Here is an 11,187-nt window from a genome sequence, read left to right on the forward strand (position 1 = left end):
ATTTGGCTTATACTTCCACAGCACTGTTCATTATCAAAGGAAGTCAGAAGAGGGATTGAAGCAGGGTAGGAGCTGATGCAGAAGCCATGGTGGGGTGCTGCTTACTGGTTTACTCCATGTGACTTGCTCAGTCTGCTTTCTTATAGAACCACAAGCCTAGGGATGGTACCAACCACAATGGGCTGAACCCTCCCCCAATGATCAGTAATTGAGAAAATGCCTTACAGCTCGATCTCATGGAGGCATTTCCTCAACTGAGTCTCCTTCCTCTCTGATGACTCTAGCTTGTGTCAACTGAACACAAAACCATCCAGTATGCAGCTTGAGCACACAGAGAGAGAGAGAGAGAGAGAGAGAGAGAGAGAGAGAGAGAGAGAGAGAGAGAGAGAGAGAGGGAGAAAGAGGGAGAGAGAGAGAGAGAGGGAGAGAGAGGGGGGAGAAAGAGGGGGGAGGGAGAGGGGGGAGGGAGGGAGAGAGAGGGGGGGGAGAGGGGGGAGAGAGAGGGGGGAGGGAGAGAGAGAGAGAAAGAGAGAGGATGATTATGGGGAAGCTGCAGGTTTCTGCCTGAAGGAAATAACATTACCTATGGTGGTTTCTAGAAGAAACCAGACATTCTATGGCCCTTCCTCCCAAGCCAGTGCTTTTTGTCCTAGCCTTGAGTTCAGTTTGTTCTTGTTCTGTGCTGGGTCACTCCTGGGTGAGGCAGCTATTCAGATCACCTTCTCTTTTCTGATCTTTTCTGATCTTTTTTCTGGTTGCTAACATTCCTTTTTCTTCATCGTTAGAAACATTCTGTGTCCTGCTTGACTTGGGAACTTTAGAATAATGTTGTGTGTGTACACATGTATGTGTGTATGTGTCTTCTCTAGAATTTAGTCCTCTTATTTTCATGTGCCACAGTGTCACAGATATTTATTTATGTCTGTTTCTTCTCCAGCCTGAGAGGGGCAGCCACACTCCAGCTTCTGAGTCCCAGCAGCAGAGACTCATCTTCCTGGTTTGATCCTTATTTACACCCTGCCTGGTGATAAATATTAGTTGTAACTTCATTAAATGCTTACTTGGAAGGGAATAGGATTGCAGATTTACTCACCAGGATTCGCTAACATGATATTGACGATGTTCTTTAGTAAACAAGATGGTGGGTTCTATACATAAGACTTCATCCTATGGAATTATACTCAGCCATAAAGAAATTTAAAAATTGCAGGAAAATCGATAGATCTGAAAATACATTAACTGAGCTAACCCAGATCCAGGAAGACAAATACTTGTTTTTGTCTCACAAGGAATCTGTTAATAATTGAATGCATGTATGTGTGAGGGGTGCATGGTGTGATACTGGACCAAGGGGACCACAAGAGTAGAAAAAAAGAGATGCTGAAGAAGGGAGGATAGGGTACTCCACAGGCCAATAAGGGGGAGGGCTGTGTCCTGACAGAATAAACCATGCTACGGAGGTGGATGGCTCCAAAAGGCTGTGGAAGAATGGAGGGAAGAAGATCAACAGAAATAAATTATACTTGAAATGCTACAATGAAACCAGCCAGTGCAGCTCACAGCTTCACATTGTGAAGGGAAATCAGGGCAGGAACTCAAGGCAGGAACTGAAACAGAGACGGTGGAGAATGGTGCTGACTGGCTTGCTCAGCCTGTTTTCTTTTCTTTTTTTTTTTTCCTTTTTTCCTTTTTCCTTTTTTTTTTTTTTTTTTGGAGGTGGGAACCGAACCCAGGGCCTTGCGCTTGCTAGGCAAGCGCTCTACCACTGAGCTAAATCCCCAGCCCCTCAGCCTGTTTTCTTAAACAACTAAGGACCACCTGCTCAATGGTGGCTCTGACCTCACTGAGCTGGACCCTGTCACATCAGTCATTAATCAAGACAATGCTCCAGACTTGTCTACAAGCCAATCAGATGGAGGCATTTTTTCAACTGAGGTTCCTCTTCTCAGACAACTCCAACTTGTGTCAAGTTGACAGAAAACTAACCCGGACAGATGGCAACCTCAGGATAAGGACGTGAAAAGCATGCTTGCATTTGAAAAATCTGGCTATGATCTGAGGACAGGGAAGATATTTCCAGATTCTGACTCTAGTCTGCCTGCCAAGATTTTGTGGTTTATTTATTTATTTTAACTTAATAATGATCTAATAAACTCATACTTGTCAAGCAAAAACATCTAAATATGACATGATATCAGGTAAACTCGGAGTTCTAAATGATTTTAAAGTCTCTAAACCAGTAGTTCTCAACTTTCCTAATGCTGTGACCCTTTCATACAGCTCCTCATGCTGTGGTGACCCCCGCACCATAATTGTAACTTTGCTACTTTTATGCATCGTAATATAAATGCCTAATATCTCAGATATCTAATATACAGTCATCAAAGGGGGGTGTAGCCCACAGATTGAGAACTACTGATCTGAAGGATACTTTAAAAAATTCCTCCATGAATTTTATACTTATGCACTGGGAATTATGTATGTTAGTAGAATGGTTGGTCTCGCAGTTCCTGTGAAATGAAGGAAAAATGTAGCATGCATGATCAGACAGGCAGGAAAACAACACTCCAAAAATAATCATGACTGGAGAGATGGCTCAGTGGATAATACATGAGGAAGAGAGAAATTGAGGAAGACACCAGCATCAACCCCGCCTCTATCCTTCCATATACATGCACACATACACATGTGTTCATATACATTTATAACTCTCTCTCCTCTCTCTCTCTCTCTCTCTCTCTCTCTCTCTCTCTCTCTCTCTCTCTCTCTCTCTCTCTCTCTCTCCCAGCACAAGAAGTAAAGACATGGTCTAACCCCCTCAGGACTGGTGCAGGATCGACTTTATTTTAAAGCCTTTTTAATATAGAGCACGGCCTCTTTCCTTATCCCGTTGTCTTAGAGATTACAATGTTTAATAAGGATAAAGGCTTAAAAGTTTTGATGTTCCCACAACTGACAGCTTCAAATAGTTTAAGATTGATTTCTAGGTGGTCCTCTCAGGGATTTGAGATCTGATAAAGCCAGGTGCCTGGGCATGTCCTTATCCGGAACTACATTCTAGCTCTCTGTAAATGTTTATCGTTTGAGTTTGTAAAGGAAGTGGTTTGCTCTGGGGAAGCTTCTGGGCTGAGTTTCAGAAAGTGACTGTTTGCAACTCCCAGCCGGCCTTTTCCAGCTGTGTGTGTGGGGAGAAACATCTTCAGTTGCAACACAAAGTCCATTGCTGCTCAATGTTTTCAGTGGCCCAAAGTCAGTCACAGCTCAAATGAACACAGCCAGGGGAGCACAGCCAGGGGAGCCCTGTCATGGCAGCCCCAGGTTAGAGTGGGATTTAAGAGGGGAGTTGTACCAGAAGTGATGTGAAGCGCTACCTATGTTTGAATTCCTTCATTTCTCCTCTCCTGGCTATTTAGGGGATTCCTTCTGCCAGCCCTCCCTGTGCTGGTTTGAATAGGAATGGCCCCACAGGATCATGCGTTTGAATGTTTGATCATTAGGGAGTGGCAACACTTGAGAGGGATTAGGAGGTGTGACCTTATTGGAGGAAGCATACATTGGAGGCGGGCTTTGGGGTTTTAAATGTTCAGGCCAAGCCTAGATTCTTTTTCTCTTCCTGCTTTCTGTGGATCAGATGTAGAACTCTCAACTTCTGCAGCAGCATGTCTGCCTGTGTGTCACTGTGCTCCCCACCATGACAGTGATGGACCAAACTTCTGAAACTGTAAGCCAGCCCCAACCAAATGCTTTCCTTTATGAGTTGCTGTGGTCATGGTGTTTCTTCGCAGCAACAGAACACTGATTAAAACGACCCCCTTTATTAGGAAAGAAAGGGCAGCATTAAGTCCCTCGCTCAACTTCACGGCAAACTAAGGAGTCTAGATTTGATACCACTAGGTGTGTTTTCTTTGCCTGCATGGGGGTCAAACCCAGGGCCTCACTCATGCTAGGCAGGGCCCGCCTCACTGAGGTACAGTCTCAGCTCTCCAAGTTCATTCTTTCAACCACAGATCCCCTCCCCAGGGAATTAAAGTAGGTCTTCTTTCTTAGGAACAAAAACTCGTGCAGTAAAATGCCTTTCTAGAAGCTTTTCAAGTTATTTGTCTCCTTTGTTTGAAGGCTGTTCCAAAGATCTACCCCTTCACAATTCTCTACCATAAACCTTCTCTTATGTCTACCTATGTAACCAGACCTCAAAGACTTCAATCAGGTAGCAATTACAAAGAATCACAACTACGGGTTCTTGGTTTCTTGGGGAGGGGGTCATGTTTAGATGTTCATAATTAAGATCAATAAGTAACGTGTTAATTAACTTTTTCAAAGACATTCTCAAGATCCCCTAACATGAAAAATATTAATTACAATGCAAAATAAACACTCAATGTCAAGAAAAGCACCGGAGTCTTTGAAAAGTCCCCTTTCTTCTTCAAGAATTTAAAACACCGTTATCTACATGAGATTTGCTACAGAGAGACAGGAAATACCTTCAGTCAATTTCTCTTTGGGTCAACATACAATGTAGGCTCCTTTCTTTCTTTTGGTCCAGGTGCGGGTGAGGGAGCGGGTGCGGGTGCGGGAACTGGTGCGGGTGCTGCAGGTGCGGGTGAGGGAGCCGGTGCAGGAGCAGGTGCAGGTGTGGGAGCGGGTGCAGGTATGGCAGTGGGTGAGGATGTGGGAGCGGGTGCAGGTATGGTTGTGGGAGTGGGTGCAGGTATGGCAGTGGGTGAGGATGTGGGAGCGGGTGCAGGTGTGGTTGTGGGAGCGGGTGCAGGTGTGGGAGCGGGTGCAGGTATGGCAGCGGGTGAGGATGTGGGAGTGGGTGTGGGTGCGGGAGTGGGAGCAGGTGGGTTGAACCAGTGCCTTGCTTGCTAAACTAGGCTCTGTGCTGAACTCCACCTCTGTCTTTAGGCTTCCTCTCTAGGCAGCTTATTAGTACAGAATTCCACCATGTCAACGCAAAACAACAGCAGTGCCAAGTGATAGTGTGACTTTTTCCCCCTGTTTTTTTATTCAGAGTGAAAATTTCAGAAGGAATAAAAAGTTGTTTACTTCAGCTATCAGAGACTAAGATTAGAAGGAAGACTTTCTAGGCTTTGGTAATTGGTGCCTGGAACACAGTAATTAGGCCAAGGCAGCAGCAGAGACGACCTGTTTCAATGCTCCGTGTTTGTACTAGAAGTTTATGTGTGTGTGTCCATGTAGGTGCATGGTATGAAGATACACGTGGTGTATGTGTGTGTGTGTGTGTGTGTGTGTGTGTGTGTGTGTATAGTTACAGAGGTCAGAGGTCAATCTCTTGTGTTATTTCTCAGGAGCTATCTCTATAAGAATGTGTGTGTGTGTGTGTGTATGTGTTTGTGCGTGTGTATTTTTGTATGATCATGAAGGTCAGAGGTCAATCTCTTGTGTTGTTTCTCAAGAGCTGTCTATCTCTATATATTTATATATCTTATATATACTTATATAACTTATATATACATATATGTGTATATCTGTGTGTCTGTGTGTGTGTGTGTGTGTGTGTGTGTGTGTGTGTATAGTTACAGAGGTCAGAGGTCAATCTCTTGTGTTATTTCTCAGGAGCTATCTCTATAAGAATGTGTGTGTGTGTGTGTGTATGTGTTTGTGCGTGTGTATTTTTGTATGATCATGAAGGTCAGAGGTCAATCTCTTGTGTTGTTTCTCAAGAGCTGTCTATCTCTATATATTTATATATCTTATATATACTTATATAACTTATATATACATATATGTGTATATCTGTGTGTCTGTGTGTGTGTGTGTGTGTGTGTGTGTGTGTGTGTGAGAGAGAGAGAGACAAATGGAGGCCAGAAGAGGGCATTGGATGCCCTGGAGCTGGAGCCCCAGATAGTTATGGGCCCCTCCCTGTGAATGCTGGGCACTGAAGCCCACACCCTCAACACTGGGATTACAAGCGTCCTGAGCCACCGCACCTGGTGCCTTTCTGTGGATTTTGGGCAGGCTTTGGGGGAAAGCACTTCCCCAGCTGCTAGGGCCAGAAACTGTATCAGAGACAGCACGCCCACAGAGACTATGCAGGCTGGGATAGCACGGATGGGTGAGGGAATAGCAGGCAGGAGAGACTCCCTGAGGTGCCAGCTGCTTGAGAGATAGGTGAGTAACCATCCAAGCTGGTCTACCTGAAGCCTGGCAAAGCCATGTGGTAGTCCATCTTCCCCTCTGTTCACTCACCACCATCACAATGGCTGAGAGTCCTGGACGTCTCTTACCTAAGCATCCAGACCTGGCTAATTAATACATTTTATCTTTTACTTTATTTTATCTTATTTTACGTGTATGAGTGTTGTAGGGTAATTGGCTACCCTGCTTTGGCTCCTGGTGAGTCGCATGCCTGCACCCTGGATTCTCAAATGAAAGACACACACACACACACACACACACACACACACACACACACACACCAGCTAATTCTTAACATGCTGTGACTAGCTCAAAGGCGGGGCACTCTTAGACCTTCCCCTGCTAGCAAACACTCCCCTCCTGTACTCCCGAGACTCCTAAACCTTTCCTTGCTATCCCACCCCCAATCAGGGAAGTAGGCAGTAGCCACTTACCTGAATTCTTATGTGGCTGTTGGCTTTCTCTCCTGCAGCTCTTAGGTCCCATCCTTCTCCCCCCAGTCATGGTGACTCTCTGTCCTCCTCTCTCCCAGTTCCTCGCCTGTGCAAATCTAAAGGTCCTGCCTCAGTGTATCTTCCCAACCATTGGCCGTTGGCTCTGTATTGATTGATCAAAAACCAATTGGGGGCAAGGACCTCAGTGTTTGGACCCACAGATTCCCAATTTTGGGGGGGGGGCTTAATTCAAAGCATTGGAACCAATCCTCACCAGGCTGTTTTGCTTATATGTGCACTGCATGCCTGATATCCAAGGAGGTCAGAAGAGGGAGTCAGATCCCTGGAGGTGGAGTTAGGGATGGTGTGAGTCACTCAGTAATGCTGGTCTAACCAAGGTCCTCTGCAAGAGCAAGTAGTGTTTTTAACTGTCAATCCATTTCTTCAGGATTTTTCTTTCTAGTGAAAACTTTGTTACATATTAAAATCTTAGGTGGTATATTTTTATTGCTCATATATTGCTGAAGAGGAGGCCTTTCATTTACCCATCCATTTATTAATGTTAGACATAGCTTATGCCAGGCAGTCTGATAGGAGACAAGGAACTCAGAGTACCAGTGTAGTCTTGAAGAGGAATGGCCAGTCAGGTGTGGTGCCACACTCCAGTAATCCTAGCATTTAGGAGGCAGATCTCTTTGAGTTTGAGGCCAGCCTGGTCTACATGGAGAGTTCCAGGATAGCTAGGGCTACATTGAGAGACCTTGTCTCTCAATAGACAAATGAATAAATAGATAAATAGACATTAGTTGGGTTTCTGTGTAAATTGAAAAGGTGTGGCTAGATCTTAGCTTCTCCACCTTGAATCCTAACTTTTTAAAAAAATTTATTTTATTATTTTGTGTGTGGAGGTGTGTGGGAGTGTTTTGTGTGTACCTATGGCTGGCACCACATACACTCAGTGCCCTGCAGGGCAGAAGATATTGGGTCCCCTGGAACTGGAGTTATAGAGAGTTGTGAGCTATCATATGGGTGCTGGGAATTGAAGCTGGATCTTCTGCATGAACAAGTACATGCTCCATAACTCAACCACTGCCCCATTTCTCTTTCTATGGGACTATATCTGAATGCCCAGTACAAACACCTGATGTAAAAAATACCCAGTGTTTGCTAGTGAACACTCAAGGAACACCTAAGTCGAGGTAGCAGAATGGAGAAACAGTTTCTTGGAGGAGGGGACGCAGGTAAGATGAAGGGTCCTCACAGGATGAGTGGGTCAAGGTGAAAGAACATACATCTGCACAGTGTGGGGCGGGGAGAGGGGAGGGGTGAAGAGGGAACTGGGAAGATGGCTTAGTGGTGAAACACTTGCAGCACAAGCTTGAGGATCAGGGTTCCAGTCTCCAGTACACAGGTAAACCATGGGACGCCGCCCATCTATAATCCCAGAGATCAGAGGGTAGAGACAGGAGACTGCCCAAAGCAAGTTGTCGGGTGAGACTAGCTGGGTGCTGGGTGCTGCCACGGGGAAACTAGCAAGTGTCCACTTGCTCCGTGGGTAGCCAGGCCCAAGCTGCACTGGAGGTGGGGAAGCTTAGAGGGTTCAGATGAGAGTTCAGTGTGGTACTGTACAAAACAGCTTCTGAGAACTGGTTCATTTCTTGGGGGTGGGGAGAGAGAAAGGGATGTTTATGCTCCTGGGGGTAGCGGTAGTCAGAGTCTCTGGGGAAAGGTTCGTGTGGCCTTGTACCATTGGCTAGGGGTCCTGGAAGGTACTTCATCATCGTACTCAGGAGCTGTAGAGTCCTGGGGAAACAAACCTTATAAGGTCAAACAAGGAGTGAAGCCGGATAACTGTCAGGATAATAAATTCCTCTAGGGTTGGTGGTAGGGAGCAGGGAGTGAGCCACCTCCTGCCTTCCTCGTGTTTGAGGTATCTGGGAGTGAAGCTTCTTCAACACTTCCTGGAGTTGCCACAGTCCCACGACCCTGTCTCAGTGACTAATGATCTAGAAAGATTCCTGATGCCATGCACTGATGCCCAGTGAATTTTGAGAAAGACTCCTCACGTGAGCCTGTATACATACAAACATGCACACAGATCACATGTACAGGCAAAATAATTTTAAAATCATGTGGGCACAGGCATACAAAATATGGAGTCTTCATCCATACCTAGGTATTCTCCATCACACACACACACACACACACACACACACACACACACACACACACACACACACAAACACATATGCAGGCTTCTAACATTCCGAAGAGGCAAGTGTGTTCTCTTTGTAAGTGATTACTAAGCTATTCCGTATTCCAAGGACACAGCAGTAGTTAACATGGGGAAGAGATGTGGTCTTTTGTTGTGCTTGATAATGTCAGAGTTCTTCAGGGGGAAACTGACAATACTGTGATCTATTGCAATGGTTTTTACACAGTACAATTTGAGCTTGTAACTGCTTAGCCAATTAAAGATTAAGCAGGACTGAAATGTTACTGCACAGCTGAAAGAATGATGTATTACACAAAAGCTTACTGGGATACAAGAAAGCAGGTTACCCTAAGACAAAACCCACACTCTGTGGCTGTTGTTGGTATTCCTGAACCAGATTTACCTGTTCAATCTAGAGAAAAGATCTTCCTTAAGCCCAACTCTCAGAAAGCCCCACTGTACAATAAAAGGAGTATGAAAGAAATTTCAAATGAAACCCCAATATATTTGGGGAAACACACACTACTTATAATAAATGTTTGTAGAGATAAGACCTGCAAAAGATTGAGCCTGTAATACCTCCATCACCGGACCGGGGTGGGAAACATATGAGGCTCCACCCCTAACTGAGGAGCTACTAGTTAATGGCTGCTGGGGACAGGAGACCTCTTCCTGAATGGAGTAGTCACTAGTAAGTAGCCTGTGGTCCAGTAAATAACCCCATGTCCGAGCTCATGCAAACATCCTTAATTAAGCACTTTATTAATTAAATGGGTCATATAAAAATTAAAAAGACATGAAAATAGAATAGGAACTTGGTAGTAAAAGGAGGAATTCAGAGGAGTGGGAGGGAAATAACAAGGATATAAGTATTGGGATGAATATAATGAAAATACAGTGTGTGTGTGTGTGTGTGTTTGTGTGTGTGTGTATGTGTGTGTGAAATTGTCAGAAAATAAATTAAACATTTTTAGAAGTTTTATTTTTATTTTTAATTATGTGTACCCGTGTGTCTGTATGTGCACATGACTGCAGGTTTATGGAGAGCAGAAGAGGATGTTGCATCCCGGGGACCTGGCATCAGCTGCCCAGCGCGGGACCTGGGAACTGTACTCTGCTCCACTGTATGAGAAATTATGAGCTCTGAACCACTGAACCATCTCTCCCATAAATAGACTTTCAAAGCACGTTTGTGGGCTGACTGGATGGATCTGTGATTAAATAAATGACAAGCACCGGTTCGGGGAAATCAATAGATTTTTCTCCTGAACTTTATCTTGCAATTTGTTTCCGTTTCGGCTTTCAAACAGGCCTGCTTCAAAGAAGCAAAACCGGCAACATTTGGATGAGATACATGGAGGGCTTTATTCCTGCTCTTAAAAACCAATGAGCCTTTCATTCTTTAAGCGTGCCAATTTCAGACCATTTGATGCGGATTCCCCGTTGGTATTAGTGCACCGGCAGTGACTGGACCAACTCTTGCCTCTGCAGCAGAAGCAGGTGGAAATGACCAGCCAAGCTTGACACTGGGTGCTCTTCAGCAAGCAAACTTGCTATTTTGCACATGATTTCTCTTGGGGAACTGTGAGGTTTTGTTCTATATTCTTTGCCCGAGCCCCCGTGGTTTTAAACAAGATGAATAGGATGCCTACTGTGATGGTTAATCCTGTCAGCTTGGCTGGATTTGTGAGACATACCTTTGGACATGTCTGTTTCCGGGCAGGACTAAATGAAGGGTAAAGGCTCACGCGAATGTGAACAGAACGATGCTGCGGGGCTGTGGCTCCGATGGAACAATAGGGGAGGAAGAAGAAGGGCAGCAGAGCACTGGTATTCCCTCTCTTCCCCAGTTTCCTGGGCAGCCACGAAGTGAGTGGCTCTACTCTGTCACACTGTCCTGCAGCCATAGTGTTCTGGCCCCTGTATAAAGGGCCAAGCAACCATGGGCAGGATTCTCTGAAACACTGAGCCCAAATAAGTCCTTCCAATGTTAAGCTATTCCTGTCAGGACTTTGCTTGGAACAATGCATTTGTGACTGATACATAGTGTTTAAATTGTAGCATCGCTCATCCGTCTCTACTTGCTAAGAGCTCAGAGACTGCAGGATAGCCCAGGACTTCTTGGTAACCAATCAAAGTTGATCATCAAGCCAGTGAACAGGATTGGCTGGTAATATGACTTCCATTGTAGTGATGGATACTTCTACTTTGATAGTGAAGTACTTAGGAGTTACTGGAGTACTTTTTAAAAGGCACTGAATGGCCAAAATGATTCAATACTCCCTGTATGCGCCAAATGGTTTAGATCCTTTGCAATCCCATGCTCTGGGATTGTCATTAGTTCTGGGAGGTCATTAGGACTCTAGTTTGCCATGTGCT

This window comes from Rattus norvegicus, chromosome 14 (assembly GCF_021556685.1).
Source record: "Rattus norvegicus strain SHRSP/BbbUtx chromosome 14, alternate assembly SHRSP_T2T, whole genome shotgun sequence".
Lineage (NCBI taxonomy): Eukaryota > Metazoa > Chordata > Mammalia > Rodentia > Muridae > Rattus > Rattus norvegicus.